Source organism: Macaca nemestrina, chromosome 3 (genome assembly GCF_043159975.1).
Source record: "Macaca nemestrina isolate mMacNem1 chromosome 3, mMacNem.hap1, whole genome shotgun sequence".
Lineage (NCBI taxonomy): Eukaryota > Metazoa > Chordata > Mammalia > Primates > Cercopithecidae > Macaca > Macaca nemestrina.
Genome location: NC_092127.1, coordinates 103,641,885 through 103,661,557, shown reverse-complemented (window position 1 = coordinate 103,661,557; position 19,673 = coordinate 103,641,885). Strand labels below are relative to the sequence as shown.

The 19,673-nt window shown below is 37.9% G+C and overlaps 1 protein-coding gene across 4 annotated transcripts in view; it reads left to right on the top strand.

Annotated features, from left to right (window-relative positions):
* Positions 1–19,673, top strand: part of LOC105479670 (Rho GTPase activating protein 24) — a 531,861-nt gene that overhangs the window by 33,494 nt on the left and 478,694 nt on the right. The gene's annotated exons all lie outside the window — the stretch shown is intronic.

Genomic DNA, 19,673 nt, shown 5'->3' with positions numbered 1-19,673 from the left:
GCCCGCCTCTGCCTCCCAAAGTACTGGGATTACAGGCATGAGCCATCGCGCCCGGCCTGTTCTTGAAGCACAATGAAGATCTGGTCTGGCATCTGTTCTTTTAATGCTCCTGACTTTCATTTTATTTATTTATGATGCTTTTCCTGGTTTGATTATATTAAAGAATGATTTTACTTTCTTTGAACCCAGAAGCTTTTCATGTGATGTTTAATTATGTTCACATTTATATTTATAATATGTAATATATACTTATAAGTGGAATATATTACATTTAAAATGCCCCTTTTGTATTATGGACTGCTGTGATTGTGTTTATTACTAGGAAGTCCTGCTCCTAATAAATACAATATTTGAACAGCACAAAAATAGAGTGGTGGCAAGATGCGCCTCCATATGGATGGCCCTTGATCTTTACTATCCAGAAATGTTTCTCAAAGATCAAGCCAAACCACATTTGGCTCTTGGCACTAAAGAACTTGGACTTTGATAGTGATCAAGTATTGCATGTGATGTGGCGGCTCTTAAAAGGGACTCTTCAAAATAAAGTGATGGTAATATACACTGCTCTTTTGTTTCAGAGTAAAGACTTTGCCAAGATGAGAAAAATAAAAAATGAGAGTTTTATAAGAGTATTTTCCTCCGTTGGGTTTTTGACCAGATACTTATCACTGTGAAAGTGCCATGGAATGTGCCTTATTTCATTCTGTGTCAGCTGGCACTAAGACCCTGAGGAAAATATTTGCTATGCATGCCAGTGAACAGAAAGACCAAATTTCCCACCTTCACACATATTCAGCATATTTTCTCTCCTAATGTACCACTCCCTTTTTCTTTCACTCCTTCTTTTCCCCCTCTCTCCCTCTCCTTTTCTCCCTCTCTCTACCCCTTTTCCTTCTTCCCTTCTTTTTCCTTCTCTCCCTCCCCTCTCCCCCTTACTCTTCCAACCCCTTTCCCTCTCTTGCCTTCCTTTTTATCTCTTTTCTTCTCCTTCTTCCCTCCCCTCTCTCTCCCTTGTCTCCCTGTCTTCCCCTCCCTCCCCTGTCCTTCCCAGGTTTTCCAGGAGCCTCCACTTCTCTGTCCAGGCTCATTTTTTCCCCCACTGCTCTATGTACCCTGCTTTTCCTCTGTGGTCATTTATTTCCTTATCACCTTCATGGCAATAGGTCTTCAATACATTCCTCTTCCCCCTCCCCCTCCCACCCCCTCCCCCTCCTTCCCCCTCCCTCCTCCTCTCCCTCCCTCCTCCTCTCCCTCCCTCCTCCCTCCTCCTCCTCCTCCTCCTCCTCCTCCTCCTCCTCCTCCTCCTCCTCCTCCTCCTCCTCCTCCTCCTCCTCCTCCTCCTCCTCCTCCTCCTCCTCCTCCTTCTTCTTCTTCTTCTTCTTCTTCTTCTTCTTCTTCTTCTTCTTCTTCTTCTTCTTCTTCCTCTTCTCTCTCTCTCTCTCTCTCTTCCTCTGAGTCTCTATTCTCACTGCCATTTCTTTCTTTGGAAAGGAGAATCCATGACTCTGCTCTGATAAAATGCTGGCTGCATAGTAACGGTATATGATGTAAACTTGTCTTGTTTACCCACCCTAGTATTAGTCTGTTTCTTCTAAAGGAGTTCTTGTAGTATGGTAATTCAAATAAAGCCATCTGACAGCCACCCAGAAAATACAAAGAATCCTTTCTGAAGATGATAATTGCTTCAGAATAAATATTGGTTATTCCAGTAATTCAAAAGGATAGAATTAAGCTATTTTAGAAAACATTTTAAAATAATTACAAAAATTGTGCTTACCACAGCTGAGGCAGAAAATAAGAATTCTGATTTTTTAAAAATCTGTCTTCTGGAGATATTTGTGTAAGTTGGAATCTAATAAAATTGAAAAATTATATATCTTCTATGTGTAATTAAATGTTTCTTTAATGATCTAGGAAAGACTTTCAACTGATGTGCCCTCCAAAGGCTTTGGAGTTAGGCACTACATTAGTTTTCCAGGGTTGCTGTATCAAAGTACCACAAACTGGGTGGTTTTAAACAAAAGAAATTCACTGTCTTTTTATTTTATTTTATTTTATTATTTTATTTTATTGAGATGGAATTTTGCTCTTGCTGCCCAGCTGGAGTGCAATGGCATGATCTCGGCTCACTGCAACCTCTTCCTCAGGGGATCAAGCAATTCTCCTGACTCAGCCTCCCAAGTAGCTCGGATTACAGGCATGTGCCACCATGCCTGGCTAATTTTTTTGTATTTTTAGTAGAGACGGAGTTTCTCAACGTTGGTCAGGTTGGTCTCAGACTCCCGACCTCAGGTAATCCACCCACCTTAGTCTCCCAAAGTGCTGGGATTATAGGCGTGAGCCACCACACCCGGCCAAAATTCACTGTCTAATGGTTTTGGAGGTTAGATGTGCAGAATCAAAGTGTCAGGAGGGCCATGCTCCCTCTGAAGCCTGTAGGGGAATCCTTCCTTTCCTCTTCCTAGTTTCTGGTGGTTTGCTGGAAATCCTTGACTTGCAACTGTATAACTCTAATCTTCATCAGAACATGATGCTTTCCCTGTGCGTCTCTTTGCCATCACACAGCCTTCTGCTTACGAGGACATCAGTCATGTTGCATTAGAGGCCATTCTTCTCCCTTATGGCATCCTCTTAACTATGTTTGCCACAAACCTGTTTCCCAAATAAGGCCACATTCTGAGGTAGTGAGGGTGAGGACCTCACTGTATCTTTTTTCGAGGGCGTACAATTCAACCCATGCCCCATTCTGAGTTCAAGTCTCATTTCCTCCACGAAGTAACTATGTGACCTTTGTCAAATTACTTATCCCCACTGAGCCTCAACTGTAATGTAGGTAATTCTAGTTCTCACCTCATAATGCTGTGAGGATTAAATGAGGTAATGCGTAGGAAAATGCCTGGCACATAGTAAGCACAAGTATAGATTAGCCGTTTGTTTAGTCATTATTATTTAGGTGGTTATTTTTATTGCCGCTCTAGTTAGACACCCCAGCTTAGTACCTGGCTTAGTGTAGTTGCACATTAGATATTAAATTTCAGTCACTCAGGGCCGTTATAATTTGTGCACTGTAGATGTTGAAAATGCTCTCAGAGAGTACTCAACTATGATTGAGGTTACTATATTTTATTAGAAGTTTACCAGCTGTATGCCAAGAAATACTGAATTTACCAGGCCTTTTGGGAAATTTAGGGGCTCCCTAGAATAACTCAGAGCTGTGAGTCATGGATAATAAGTGGAATTGATATTTATAGAGCCAGAATCCTGGTCAAATTTCTCCATAACTTGTCACAAAAATGTTTTCTAAGCTCATTTAATTTACATGTAACAAACACAAATTTAGGATACTTAGTATTATCTGATAATGACAAGGCATTCTTTGATACTTGAGAAATGGAGACACAGAAAGGTTAAATTATTTCCCATTGTTAAAAAGAAGTTCAAGTGAATTCCAGGCAAATTAAACTCAGTACTCCTACCAATTATTCACACCACAGAGGACAGAGAACCCTAAAAGGATTTGAGTGTGTTCTCCAGAGTAGGTGTGTGGTCTCTTTTGACAAATGTGCTTGGCCATGGGAGACATGCCCTCTCCGTTAGATTAATTGACATTTGTTTGTGCCTCGAGAATCTCAGGTGCTCCATCTGTGGCACAACTGTCATTTCTTTGGCTAAACGCACAGAAGGATAGCAATAATAGCTGCTGGACATCCAATTATCCACAGAAATATCTCCATCAGGAGGCGATTCCAATGGGGAATTTACCATCTACTGCCAAAAGAGAGTTGGGGAAGAAGTTTGTTTGGTACAGTCACCTCAGCAGTGGCGGCCAGACCTTCAGTGGACACCTGGGGTGAGGAAGAAACAGAATCCAGAATTCCTGAGCCCCATTTCAGGCACTGGAGGAGACAGAAATCCTTTCGCTTTTGTTGCCATGTTTGTCCACATGGGGATTCCTGTTTCAGTGTCCTTTTTGGCACCTGGGAGCACTAGTACTCCATTACCTAACGGTTAACCATAATTTTTATCCCACTTAAAAAAAATGAGAAATTTAGGAAGAAATATTTTCTTTGTGTGTAATTTTCAGTTCTCCTGTGTCCTGCTGCCTAAACACTCTCCACTTAGAACGGTTGCCTTTTTTTTTTTAATCTTCCTTGCTTTTTAAAAACTTTATTTATTTATTTATTTATTTATTTATTTGAGGCGGAGTCTTGCTCTGTCCCCCAGGCGGGAGTGCAGTGGCGCGATCTCCGCTCACTGCAAGCTCCGCCTCCCGGGTTCACGCCATTCTCCTGCCTCAGCCTCCCGAGTAGCTGGGGCTACAGGAGCCCACCACCACGCCTGGCTAATTTTTTGTATTTTTAGTAGAGACGGGGGTTTCACCATATTAGCCAGGATGGTCTCGATCTCCTGACCTCCTGATCCACCTGCCTCGGCCTCCCAAAGTGCTGGGATTACAGGCGTGAGCCACTGTGCCGGGCCGCTTCCTTGCATTTTTAAATGACCTGGTCTCTTGGTCAGGATTCTTTGACTACTAAAAACAGAAAACAAATTTGAAATAGTTTTAACACCAAGAGAAATTTATTAGCTCATGTGAGCAAACTATGGGAAGGATTGGCAGGTAGCTTAATTGTCCATTGTATCTGATACTGCGAAAAGTTTTCTTATGTACTTCTTTGTAGTTTCTCTACGATTTCTTTTTCCCTTGTGATGAATTCTCTTCTCCACTCTTCAGATTGCCTGGTTCTGGTTTGCCTGTAGTTTTGTTTTTTGTCCCAGGGGTTTTATCTAAGTCACAGTTGCAGTATTTTCACTTGCTCTACTTGAGGACTGTCATGACAGGCGTCCTAATGTGTGTATGTTGTCATTACCTGCAGTTTGTTCTCTTATGAAAAGTCTGCATTCCTATTTTCTGTCCCTGGAAATTATCTCCTCGTCAATCCTTTTGAAAGTCTTTGTGGAATGACCCCCTTTAAAGATAATTCCTGAAACTTTTATTTTATGATGAAGCAAATTTTTCTTTTTTAGTGTAGCCTGGGGGCTACAACCCTAGGCTCCATCTTTCTATTCTAAGGATGATTCGTCTAAGGATGAATTAGATCTGAAGAATATTCTACATACTCTCTCAGAAGATCCCCAGTAGGATGGTGTCCCAGCTGCCCAGAGCAGTCCCCCTCTCCGTGAGCACCTTTCGTTGGCATTATTTCTTCCCTATCTGGCTTCATTGCACACCTTCTCTGTGGATCCTTGAATCATTTCTGCCAAAACTACTTTCACTTTCCTGTAATTATGTTTCCTTCTAGTACTTTTATGACCTTATTTATACACAGTGTATAATTTTTCCTTTTTGCGTGTTAATTATTTGTTACATATTGCTTACATTTTGTATATTTAATGAATAATCATATCCCCAGCAGTTCTATTATATATAATACATGTCCCACTGGAGAAAAGGCGCCACAGAGATTTATTCTCATGTCCTAACCACTTGCAGACCCAGTAGCTCTTTGAATCAGGAGTGGCAGAGTGAAAAGGTTTAGTAGTGGAGGGGAAGGGAGCCACCTTTGTTCTGACTTTCCAAGAAGCCCTTGATGAAGCTTATCTGAAGTCCATCCAGGGATCTATTCATCATAAACTTCCACTTGTCCCACTTGCCCAACTGGATCATGTGTTGCCTTTGCAATAAGATATAGAAATTACTCTAAATTTTTTTAAAAAAAAGTGATATTGTCTCTCTTGGTACAGAGGCTTCCAAGAGCATACCCTGAGACAAGGATTAAAGTCAAAGTAGTTTTGGCAGAAGGGATTCAAGGATCCATAGAGAAGACACGCAGAAGCCAGCTAGGGAAGGAATAACGCTGGTGAAAGGTGTTTACGGAGCGGGGGACTGCTCTGGGCAGCTGGGACAGCGTCCTGCTGGGAATCTTCTGAGAGAGTAGGTAGATTATTCTTCAGATCTAATTCATCCTTAGGTGAATCATCCTTAGAATAAAAAGCTGGAGCCTGTGGCTGTAGCTCCCAGAAATTTCAGTCACCCTGCATGCATGGGCAAAGCATGTTTCTGTAATCTGAGAATTCCTCCAAGCAGAGAAACATTTTTGTTTTCATTCTTTTGGATTTAACTTTATTTGCTGAATGATATGTCATTTACATGGGATAAAAGTAAAAACCGTATAAAAGGGGTATATGCAGAGAAGTCTCCCTTCTATCTATAACTTCTCCATCCTATACCCACTCTATGCAGGTAATCATTGTTTTCTTTTTTTGGCATGGGGGGAGGTTTGGGTTGTGCAAAATAAACAACACCCACTCTATACAGGTGATCATTGTTTTTGGGATAGAGTTTTGGTTGTACAACATAAACCAGGACATATATATATATATTGCATTGTGTGATGTATCCTAGTTTTCTTCTGCCAGTCTCCTATGGATGGGCATTTATGCTACTTTCATATATTACTAGTACAAAATAATGGCAGAATTAATCATGAACGTATGTTGTTGTATAATTTTAGAGGTGAATCTTTAAGGTAAAATATCAGAAGTGTCATTGCTTAGTCAAAGGATAAATGCATGTAGTTTCTGTCAATATTGACATATTCTTTTTTTTTTTTTTTTTTTTTTTTTTTAATTTATTTATTATTATTATACTTTAAGTTGTAGGGTACATGTGCATAACGTGCAGTTTTGTTACATATGTATACTTGTGCCATGTTGCTGTGCTGCACCCATCAACTCGTCATTTACATCAGGTATAACTCCCAATGCAATCCCTCCCCCCTCCCCCCTCCCCATGATAGGCCCCGGTGTGTGATGTTCCCCTTCCTGAGTCCGAGTGATCTCATTGTTCAGTTCCCACCTATGAGTGAGAACATGCGGTGTTTGGTTTTCTGTTCTTGTGATAGTTTGCTAAGAATGATGGATTCCAGCTGCATCCAAGTCCCTACAAAGGAGTCAAACTCATCCTTTTTTATGGCTGCATAGTATTCCATGGTGTATATGTGCCACATTTTCTTAATCCAATCTGTCACTGATGGACATTCTTAACTCTAGGGTTATACAATATTGTACTTCCCCATCAATACATAACAGTGTTTCTGCTCAGCCCTGCCAATAGAGTATGCTGTCAAACTTGAACATTTTTGCCTATCTCATATGTGTACAGCAGGTCCTGGAATAACATCCTTTTTTACAAGGCTAATGAGAAAAAAAAAAAAAAATTCCCAGCCAGAGCCATTGTCTATGTGAGGTTTGTGTGCTCTTCCCAGGTCTACTGGTTTTCTCCAGATACTCTGGTTTCCTCCAGCACCCCAGGTATGTGCACATTAGGTGAATGGGCATGTTGACACGGTCCCAGTCTGAATGAGTGTGGGTGTGTGAGTGCGCCTGTGAAGGAAGGTCTCTTATCCAGGGCTAGTCCCTTCCTTGAGTGCTGAGCTGTCTGGATAAGCTCTGGCCACTTGCATCCCTGAACTAGAATAATTGAGTAAATAATTATCTCACTTGCTTTTATCAATATTTCTTAAATGTATGTCTAACTCATATTTATTTCAATGTTTTTTGTGACCAGAAATATGCCATAGAAATTCAACTCTTATCTGTATCAATTAACCTACAGTAAAATTGGTTTTAGTGTATGTTGTTTCACTTAAAGTTGCAGTTTCTAAAAACTTATGGAAGATGTTAAGTGAGGACTTCCTGTAGTCATGATGTTAATTTCTCTTATTCTGAGAATTTCATATTTTCTTATGTTTAAGGGCCAAGAAATTTGTATGTATTTTTTTAAAAAACTTCATATTTCATCTTTTTTTCTGTTGCGATTTTGTGGGAGTTTTTTCCTTCATTTTATAAGAGCTTTTATGTATTAAAGTGTTAAAGATTTAATCTTATGTTTGGGATATATGTTGCAGGTATTTTCTTCGTCGTTAGTCTTTTGACTTTTCTTTAGCGATACAGGAGTTTCTGCCTCCCTGCCTCCAACTTTTAATTTTATGGTATGCAATTTGTTGGTCTTTCCTTGGATCTGGATTATAAGTCATAGTTGTAAGGGCTTTCCTGTAATTATGTCTCCTAGTAGTTTTATGATTTTATTTTTTTAAATTTAGATATATAATTCATTTGTAGTTTACTCTGGTATGTAGTATGAGATATGGATCCACTTTTATGTTTTCCCAAATACCTTCCCGGTTTCCCCAACCTCAGCTTTCCATCTCTCCTTTTCCTTCAGTGAGTTGAGCCGACACTTTTGTCATGTAACAAGTTTCCACAGTACTTGGTCCATTTCTGGATTTTCTCTTTTGTTCTATTGGTCTATCTGCCTATACCTGTGTCAGTGGCTCACTGTTTTAAACATACAAATTTCACAGTACATTTAAATCTGTGTATAGGGCAGTGTTAGCTCATTCACTACCACAATTATATGTGAGTTAATAAAACATAATTCTCTTCACCTATCCCTTATTTTTAAACAAATAGCTCCCTCCATTTTAAACAAATAGCCCCCCCTTATTTTAAGGAAATAGAATTATCATATTTTTTCCAAACACTATAAAATTGTGGACATTTTTATGACTCCTTGCCAAAAATAGTGATTGCCAAATTGTTTTAAAAAATGGAGCAACTGATATAACAGTTTTCACAAAATTTAAAAATTTAAAATATTTTTAAAATTTAAATTTCAAAAATTATTAATAGCCAAAAAGCTAACCAGTTTACATTTCTTTAGTTGTTCAAAAGATTACATGTTTTCTTATATGCTTGTTAACTAGTTTCTTCTTTTATGACTTGCTTTTCATGTTGCCTTGACGTTTTAGTGTTTTCTTATTAATTTATATGAACGTGCATATAAAAATACCAATCCTCCATCAATCATGCTTACTGCAATGCTTACCCGGTGTATTAAATATTTAATGTTATTTGTACATTTTGTTGACAGGCTAATATTTTGACTTTTAGGTTGAAAAACTCTGACTCTGCTTTTATTATTTCATTAGGCGTTTCTAAAATTATTTCTCACTTAGAGGGTCGATACATAATTTTATGTGAATACATAATATTTCTTTAAAACATAAGAAGAATTCTAAATTACCTAGTGATCTAATGTAGGTTTGCAGCAGTAAATTAGAAGGCAGAGGGGGTGTCACAAGCAAGCACACTGACAGCTTTAAGAAGTGACATCTAGTGAAAGGACAAGAGACTTTCTAAAAATATCACATGGAAATCCTCAAAGTTACAGCAATCTAAGGCCATTGAAGTTAGGACAGACGAAACTCAAAGTTCTCAAAACTAATATCCATAAAGCAATTGCAGAGTTATTATGAAAATATTAAATGACAATCAGTATATCATGAGGCAGAAGCAAAATAATATGTAAGGTGTTTTTAGAGGCATTTCCAACTCAGATAATTAAATATGAAAACGAATTGGTGCTTAGAGGCATAAAATCCTTAGCTAACTAGGAAAATTGACTATGAAGAATGATTTGTTCCCAGGGGTTTTCTAGTTAGATGACATTTTATAAAAATTATTTATTTCTTTTTTTAAAAAAATATTTATTTATATTTTCGTGCGTTATTTGGGGTTCAGGTAGTATTTGTTTACAAGAGTAAGGTCTTTAGTGGTGATTTGTGAGATTTTGGTGCACCCATCACCCAAGCAGTGTATACTGCACCATATTTGTAGTCTTTTATCCCCCATCCCCCTCCCAATCTCCCCCCCCAAGTCTCCAAAGTTTATTGTATTATTCTTATGCCTTTGCATCCTCATAGCTTAGCTCCCACATATCAGTGAGAACATACGATGTTTGGTTTTCCATTCCTGAGTTACTTCACTTAGAATAATAGTCACCAATCTCATCCAGGTCACTGCAAATACTGTTAATTCATTCCTTTTCATGGCTGTGTAGTATTGCATCATCTATATTTACCACAGTTTCTTTATCCACTCATTGATTGATGGACATTTGGGTTGGTTCCACAATTTTGCTATTGTGAATTGTGCTGCTATAAACATGTGTGTGCAAGTATGTTTTTAGAATAATGACTTATTTTCCTCTGGGTAGATACCCAGTAGTGGGATTGCTGGATCAAATGGTAGTTCTACTTTTAGTTTATTAAGGAATTTCCACACTATTTTCCATAGCAGCGGCACTAGTTTACATTCCCACCAGCAGTGTAGACGTGTTCCCTGTTCACCACATCCACGCCAACATACAAATGGCTAACAAACATATGAAAAAAATGCTCAACATCACTAATGATCATGGAAATGCAAATCATATCCACAATGCGATACCACCTTACTCCTGCAAGAATAGCCATAATCAAAAAATCAAAAAACAGTAGATGTTATTTATTTTCTGTGGCTTCCTAGATTACAGTGACCTTGGGAATAATGATCATGTTTTATTCCTCAATTCCTCTTTGGTGCCACACATTAATAGATACTGAATATCATCCAGGTACCATTGCTTTATATATTTACTTTTTAACCCACTTATTATACCACTATCTAAGTGAAGAAACTGAGGCTCACAGAGGTTAAACTCCTTCCCAAAGTTGATTTTGAACCCAGGACTACCTGGTTGTCTCCACATAGCTAATCTCCTCATGAGTCCTGAGTCTAGTGTCATGCGTAGACTCAGCTCATTGTTTACCAAGTAAGCCAGCAATTAAATAACCTATTATTAATTATTATTAATGAGAGCTTGAAAGTGGGGGAGATCATTTATGATTTTATTGGAAAGACAGGTTTTATACACATAAAATTAGATCTCAACAAAATTATAAAGTACACTATGTTAATTGATTTTCTCAGACCAACTGAGTTAGCCTTGAAGCCCTTACAAAGCAGCAATTCGATTTTTCTAGAATCTGAAAATATTTGTTTCTGAAGGGAATAAAACTCGTGTCAGCTTGCTGTAGGATTAAGGCACCATGCCATGTGTTAAATGGTCCTCTAGTTCTCCCTCTACTGAAATCTTCACCGGGACTGGCTCCTTCTTAATCTTTTTCATTATAAAAGAGAAACATCAAAGAAAGCTCTTTGTCTTCAAGGCCATCCCTACTGTGGTGTGGATATCTCGTGTGTCCCTGCATCATTTTCCATATGCCATCTTGCAAAAATATTACTGTGCAGATGAGGTTTTCGAAGTCACTTTTGTACTTGTCTTATCCCTTATTCCTCTTACCTTTTGTTTTTACTTTAGTGACTATTTAAAAACATACTTACCTAGCAAAATGAAGCAATTTGTACACCTTTTAAAAAATAATTGATGAATTGTTGTTTCAGAAACATCCTTGGCTTCCTTTCTCATCATAAACCAGCTATACATGAAAAATAGTGTGTATAAAAGAGGTTTTAATGTCCATATATGGTGTGGGAAGGCATATAAGATTTATGCTGCTTTATGATGCAAAAGTGTAAAGGTTGTCGGGGAGTTTTCAAATGGCCCATACATCCAAGTGCCCAGGTGTTGGGGAGAGCTGCAGGTAAGTCGTGAGAGACACTGATGGACATCACAGACTACGATTCCATTTTCTCCATGGAACACAGAAAATGCCACAACTGAGGTATATTATCTAACTCTTCTGACTTCATCTAATGTAGGAGATCTCTTAAAGAAGATATTGGGCATATGACATGTTTCCTCTAAGATTACCAGTCCTGTCGTGTGGCCCTCAGTAATGCCTAATGTAGTACCAATAACTCAGTGCATATTCAATCAATAATAAATATTTACAAATGTGGGCAATGATGAGGGGAAGGAAGCTTCCTAACTATCTCTCTGCATTCTACCTTCTTACTTATGCTACAATAAGTCCTTGTATTTTCTTGTACCTGTAATTTATTGACCCTTAATTTGGCTGCCATCTATGCAGAGCACGGTTCTACCAGTGCTGATTCAGAGGATATTCACTTGAACATATACAGTGCATGATGCAGAGAGTCTTGAGGATGCTGACATGAATTAGCATTTATTGGACTTTGATGGGTGAATATGTGAAAAAGAGGATTTTCTACTAAAAAGAATGATTTGACCAATGAAGACAGAGAGGCACAGTATGGTGTACTGAAGAAACACTGAGGTAGATGAGAATCACTGAAATGGAGAGTATATTGGAGGAGTAAGAAAGAGATTGGGGGGGATGTGAGAGCAGAGAAGTTGACTGAAAAAGTCTATGCCAAATTTATAGTTTAGAAGTTATTTTGTATACATCAGGGATTCAACTAAAGTTTTCAGGCTGGGCAGTGACATGATCAGAGCTTTTTTTCAGCAGAGTAGCTCATGCAAGTCATAGGATGAATTGGAGGCACAAGCCTCATTCAATGATACCCAGTTAAATGGTCTTTTTCCCAAACCCTTTACTAATGGCCCCAATACACTGACTCTTGAAATAGCATGTTATTTCACTGATAAGCAACAATGCTATTATTCCATCTTCTGGGCGGATGAACTGCTCATCCATCCCCCATCCCAGCACTAACCTTGGAAGTCTTCTAATGTTGTTGAAAGGAGGCACTGAAAGTTACATAGTGACTAAGAGTGGAAATCAGGAGAATAGAAGGCAAGGTGCTGCCAGATGATCTTAAGAGCCACTTGAAAAAGTGGTATATATATTACACCATATCATCTATCCCCCTCCCTTTTTATCGCCTCCATCCGGTCATTGCCACACTCATCCACTTCCACTGTAGTTCACATCTTTCTGTTCTCATTCCCAAGGCAGCCCAGACAGCCCTCCAACTAGAAACTTTGCAACAACACCTCACCATTGTCATCACAGCTAATCCCCAGCCTGCGTGCTGTGACATTTCCCACCTTTGAGTCACTTCTCTCCTTTTAGCATCCCTACATACTGCTGAGTCTAGTGTAGTCTATTTAGTAAATCACAACTTACTTTGATGTTAATTTTAACTAGTTTTTATCTGTTTAAAATTCTGGTACAAGCATAGTACATATTCTTTCCGAGTCTCACAGTCTCATAGGAAACTTCACAGGAACTACCTTGCTAGAGATATTTCTACCCATTGAAGAGGCTAATATAGTTATTTATTGTTGACAATCAAGAGCACTAACCATAGTTAACGATAAGCAGGTATGTTAGAAAGAATTTCAGTGGAAAAGCTAAAGATCAAATTATTAAGATCTCATTCTTTAAATTTTTTAAAATGCTTGTTGCCTGTTTTGTAGAATTTCTGAGAAATTTTAAAAAACAGGAAGTAATATATATTGCAATGTGAAACAGTTTTGATTTTCAGTTGTTTCCATTTGGATTCTAGAAAAATAAAGCTTTTGGTAAATGTTCCATTAAAAATTCATTAAAACAAATAGAAAAATGCAAGACCATCTATTTTCCTGGTACTTGAGTGTAGGTAAGCCTGGAAAATAAAATAAAGATGTTTTATTGAACTTTGGTTTATTCAAGACCATTGTGAAGACAAATATACTTTAAATGAACACATTAATAAAATAAACAAATTTCACAAATTTAGTCTAGCCCAACCACACATCCCAAAGTTTTTTGTTTTGCTTTGTTTTTGATTTTTAACTTAGGTGATACTCAGCTGGTGAAACAGCGTACATAATTGCTACAAATAATTATTTTCATAACATACTCCCCACACATTGTACAATAAGTACTGGTGTTAGTAGTGGTTGTAGTAGCAGTAGCAGAAGTGAAAGCAATGGTGATGATAGATATAAGCAAAGTGTTGTTATTGCTAATTTTACTATCCAACCATCACCATTTGTTAGGCTTCTTATTTGGTCAGATATTTTGCTGGGTACCTATAAAGCATTATCTATAAATATCACAACTATCTAACTAGGTTGTTAGTCCTATCCCAACTTTTCCAAAGTAGAGAGTGATGCTCAAAGAGTTTAAGTAATTTACCTCATGTTTTATATTTCATAACTGATAGAGCCAAGATTTGAACTCAGATATCTGGCTGTAAAACTCCTGCCTGTTTTGCTATCACGTACTGCGATGTTATCCTGTCTCAGTTTATCCACATGATGTAAAGTAAGTGAACTGTACAATAACATGATTTCCTCCCACATCAAGGCCTGCTTAGAGGTATGTAGAACTATAGTCCCTCACTTTGACTTTGTTTTTTTTGCCTTTTCCCCTGTTAATTCAAACAATTCCTTTTTGTCTGGTGTGTGTATGTAAATAGCTTGCTTATCACATGACCACATGCCAGACTGGCTGGTCATTCAGCTCTTTGGTGGCTGACACACTCCCAGGTGGCTCTGCCAGTCTTTGACGTGGTAGAGTGGTATCCCACAAATTCAGATAATGTTAGCTATTTGCTGCTGGGAACAAAAAACCCATACAGAAATGGAGACCACATTCTTTTGTCAGATAATAAGGAAGGCTTCCACTATTTAAGGATGCTTACTACATGTCTAGTACTTTCCCTTGTGTCACCTAATTTTATCATAACACTAAAATGAAAAGAATATATTGTCACTTAAATTTTCTTTTGATGAGAACTGAAGTACTTCAGTAGTGTACATGACTCTTAGATTTCCTATTTTAAAGAGTAACTTGCAGTTATAGCTTGCAAACATCTATGACTCAGAGCACCTCCTTATTTCCATCTATTGGTAAGTCTCTTTTTTATTTTTTATTTTTTATTATTATTATACTTTAAGTTCTAGGGTACATGTGCATAACGTGCAGGTTTGTTACATATGTATACTTGTGCCATGTTGGTGTGCTGCACCCATCAACTCGTCAGCACCCATCAACTCATCATTTATATCAGGTATAACTCCCAATGCAATCCCTCCCCCCTCCCCCCTCCCCATGATAGGCCCCGGTGTGTGACGTCCCCCTTCCCGAGTCCAAGTGATCTCATTGTTCAGTTCCCACCTATGAGTGAGAACATGCGGTGTTTGGTTTTCTGTTCTTGTGATATTTTGCTAAGAATGATGGTTTCCAGCTGCATCCATGTCCCTACAAAGGACACAAACTCATCCTTTTTTATGCCTGCATAGTATTCCATGGTGTATATGTGCCAGATTTTCTTAATCCAGTCTGTCACTGATGGACATTTGGGTTGATTCCAAGTCTTTGCTATTGTGAATAGTGCCACAATAAACATACGTGTGCATGTGTCTTTATAGCAGCATGATTTATAATCCTTTGGGTATATACCCAGTAATGGGATGGCTGGGTCATATGGTACTTCTAGTTCTAGATCCTTGAGGAATTGCCATACTGTTTTCCATAATGGTTGAACTAGTTTACAATCCCACCAACAGTGTAAAAGTGTTCCTATTTCTCCACATCCTCTCCAGCACCTGGTGTTTCCTGACTTTTGAATGATAGCCATTCTAACTGGTGTGAGATGGTATCTCATTGTGGTTTTGATTTGCATTTCTCTGATGGCCAGTGATGATGAGCATTTTTTCATGTGTCTGTTGGCTGTATGAATGTCTTCTTTTGAGAAATGTCTGTTCATATCCTTTGCCCACTTTTTGATGGGGTTGTTTGTTTTTTTCTTGTAAATGTGTTTGAGTTCTTTGTAGGTTCTGGATATTAGCCCTTTGTCAGATGAGTAGATTGCAAAAATGTTCTCCCATTCTGTAGGTTGCCTGTTCACTCTGATGGTAGTTTCTTTTGCTGTGCAGAAGCTTTTTAGTTTAATGAGATCCCATTTGTGAATTTTGGCTTTTGCTGTCGTTGCTTTTGGTGTTTTAGACATGAAGTCTTTGCCCATGCCTATGTCCTGAATGGTACTACCTAGGTTTTCCTCTAGGGTTTTCATGGTATTAGGTCTAACATTTAAGTCTCTAATCCACTTTGAATTAATTTTCATATAAGGAGTAAGGAAAGGATCCAGTTTCAGCTTTCTACTTATGGCTAGCCAATTTTCCCAGCACCATTTATTAAATAGGGAATCCTTTCCCCATTTCTTGTTTCTCTCAGTTTTGTCAAAGATCAGATGGCTGTAGATGTGTGGTATTATTTCTGAGGACTCTGTTCTGGTCCGTTGGTCTGTATCTCTGTTTTGGTACCAGTACCATGCTGTTTTGGTTACCGTAGCCTTGTAGTATAGTTTGAAGTCAGGTAGCGTGATGCCTCCAGCTTTGTTCTTTTGACTTATGATTGTCTTGGAGATGTGGGCTCTTTTTTGGTTCCATATGAACTTTAAAGCAGTTTTTTCCAATTCTGTGAAGAAACTCATTGGTAGCTTGATGGGGATGGCATTGAATCTATAAATAACCTTGGGCAAGTCTCAAAGAACGTAGATCAATTTTAGATAGGATTTGATCAAAGTATAATAAGGATAATGGCTCTGGAGAAGAGAAACATAAGCACTCGTTAAAGAAATATAAATGGTTATTATTTGTACAGTTGTCAGACAAATTAGCATAAATGAGACTTTTCCTAATGACTCTCAACTTTAGTTATTCCTTTGCTTTCTTTAAGTTTATAAGCAAATATGGCCCAAGACTACTTAGTGGAGTCACAAATTGCTCTGTAGACATTGCATGTTTACAGGAACATGTTAAATTTCTAAGTGTACACATCACCTATAATATGTAAATATAGTTAGCAACAGGGTCACTTAGCTTACAAATAAATGCCGTATAGACAAGTTGTAAGGAAGAAAGATTATTTTTCTACCTTGTGGAGGAAAGTTCCTTGGTAAAAATAAAAGACAAAATATTAAAAGAATAGATTCTATTGGCTTCTTTACAACAGAGTTAAAATTTTGTAGGAAACAGGCAAAAAACACATTTCTTGCTGACTCTAAAATCTTGACATGATTATACTGTGATGGGATTAATCCTTACATGAGTTGGTCATTTTCATATAGAGGTGGTGGTGCGCAGCCCAATTGTGTATCCATGGTGTACATTTGCATATCTAGATAGTGTTTGGGAGACTGAATAATTTTGCACCTATTGCTCACAGGCTCATTTGCAGATAGCAATATTCTCTACATGTAACAGAGTTTTCAGTGTGTGATTCACCTATGTCCATATTACCTGGAGAATTCTGCTACAGAGTTCTGATACCCCTCCTCCAACCCCACCGTTCTGTACCACTGAGTCAGAACTTGGGCTAATTTTTTTACCAAATTCTTCAGGTGTCCTTAAGCATTCAATATTTAATAACCATATTCTTGGTATAACTACTTTTTAAAATATTCCTTCTACTATTGATCTATAACTTATATGCACCGAGTACACATTATGTAAAATTTCTACCACTTAATTGTTAGGAATTGACTGAAATAAAGTTGATATCACAGAACTACAGAGATAATAATAGTAACAGTTATCACATATTAAACATGTGAACGTATGATGACCCATGGCCATTCAAGATCTCTGATTCTCACACAGCCCTGCATGATTGATGAGGTTATTCCCATTTTACATTTGGGGAGATAGGTTAGAGAGGATAAGTAACTTGCATAAAGCCACACAGCAAGAGATGCAGTTAGGATTTAAATCCAAATGTGTCTTAGTCCAAAGCCTATACCGGAATCACTCTGGCAGTGACCCTTAGTTAATTTGCAGCCCATGTTGAAAACAGGAGCAGAGGATGGGATCGATTTCATATCTCCCCTCTGTGTCCATCGGGTGCCTCTGTGCAGTGAGCAACCTGAATTACTTTAACTGGTGGCCTAGATGATGCTTTCAGTGTGCAAATTCTCAGGCTCTATAATATAGAACTAATATCTTATAAAAATATAAAACATATTAGACAGCAGACTAAAACCCAATAAATGGAAGAGGGATGAAGGGAGGGGAAAGCTAGGAGATGTCTTATGGATTTGCCCCAACATTATTGATTTGTTTTGACTACCTTTGGGTTCTTGTAAGATGGCTTTACACTCTTATTTTGTGATGGAGGATGCTTATATGATCTCTTAACCTTTTAGCTAGAGTCTAACATAGTTTAGTTGGGTTTCATCTACATCTATATTGTATCAACCATCTTATTAATATCCAAACTGTATCTTTGATACCAAATTGCAGTATTATTGATATGATATTCTAAACCTAATTGGGCTTTTCTGTATAGCTATATTTTTGCTAATAGTTTCACATGCCATGTGCTTATGTGTTGTCAGCATTTTTTTTTTAACTGTAGCTCATGTTTGTGGCTCCTGCTATGCATTTACATCCTTTTCACACCTTTTCTAGCTCTACTTTTACAAATTTTTACTTTATTTGATTCAGAATTCCTTTTTGCATTCTTTAAGCTCTCCACTAGGACTCATCACTGAAAACTAGGAGAGTTTAAACCATCACATTAAAAAAAAAAAAAAGTTAGTTTATGCAGTTCTGATGAATTTTCTAAAAAAAAAAGTCAGCATAGGAAGACACTAATTTTTCAGACAAAAGCCATGGCTAAATCTTCAGAACATCATGCTATTTGAGGCAAGAACATTTTATAAATTAGCCTTGCAATTATTGAGCACTCACTGTGTGTCATCTACTGTACTAGATCTCTTGCATATTTGTAGCTCATTAAGTTTAATCACCACAGTCAATCTTTTGGAGACTGCATTCCAGAAGAAGAGATGATATGGCATGGCTGTCTCATTACATACCTGTCACAAATCCTAGAAAAGAGCGTCCTAGTAAATATTTTATTACTAGTGTTTCAGCCATGGATGTTGCCTACAAAATGAGCCACAATGTAGAGTTCTTGAAGACTTGTAGTGAATGTTCTCCTCGTTGCTATTTTCTTAGAAGGTCACCTTTTACTTTGTTCTCACCCTTTATGTCAGAAACATAGCATTATATATCTTTAGAGGCTTTTTACACCCCCAAGGGCATGTTCTCAGAGCTGTATATTTTTTAATTCTGTTTTTCCATTTCGCTCCTTTAAAACTGAGATAATGGACCTAATAAATTCAGTTTGTCCAGATACCTGTATTAATAAACACTAACTTGACTGGACAGAGCATGAAATATGTTTTAAAGACTTATTTTTGTCCAGGCATGGTGACTCACACCTGTAATCCTAGGACTTTAGGAGGCCAAGGTGGGTGGATGACCTGAGCCCAGGTGTTCGAGACTAGCCTGAGCAACATGGTGAAACCCCATCTCTACAAAAATTATCTGGGCATGGTAGTGTGCACCTGTAGTCCCGGCTACTCAGGAGGCTGTGTGGCAGGAAGGCTTGACCCCAGGAGGTTGAGACTGCAGTAAGCTGTGTTTGTGTCTCTGTACTCAAGCCAGGGCGACAGAGCAAGACCCTGTAAAAAAAAAAAAAAAAAAAAAAGGAAGAAACAGATTTTTTTTTTTACACTTCAATAGAGCTTTCTTAAATTCAGATTATAAGATAAAAAGTAGTCGCTTGCAGAAAACTAAGTGATTTTAGTTGTTATATACTAACGGTATGGGGCCTATCTCAAAGCTGCTATTGAAGACCACGGGGTTTCTGCCTGTATTAAGGGAGAAGGATAGTTCATAGGATCATTTTCCCTACTTATATAATGATAAATAGTTGTTACTGTTGTTACTATTTATCGAACTAACTTTTATCCCATCTCTTTCTTGGATGTAGGATTCTGCTGGAGATTGCTTTAGTTTAAAGCCACTGAAATTCTGAAAGCAAATACATCTTCAATTATTGAATACCTGAGTATCAGTGATAAATTTATGAATATCTTATAGAGAATACATACATGAGGAAAAC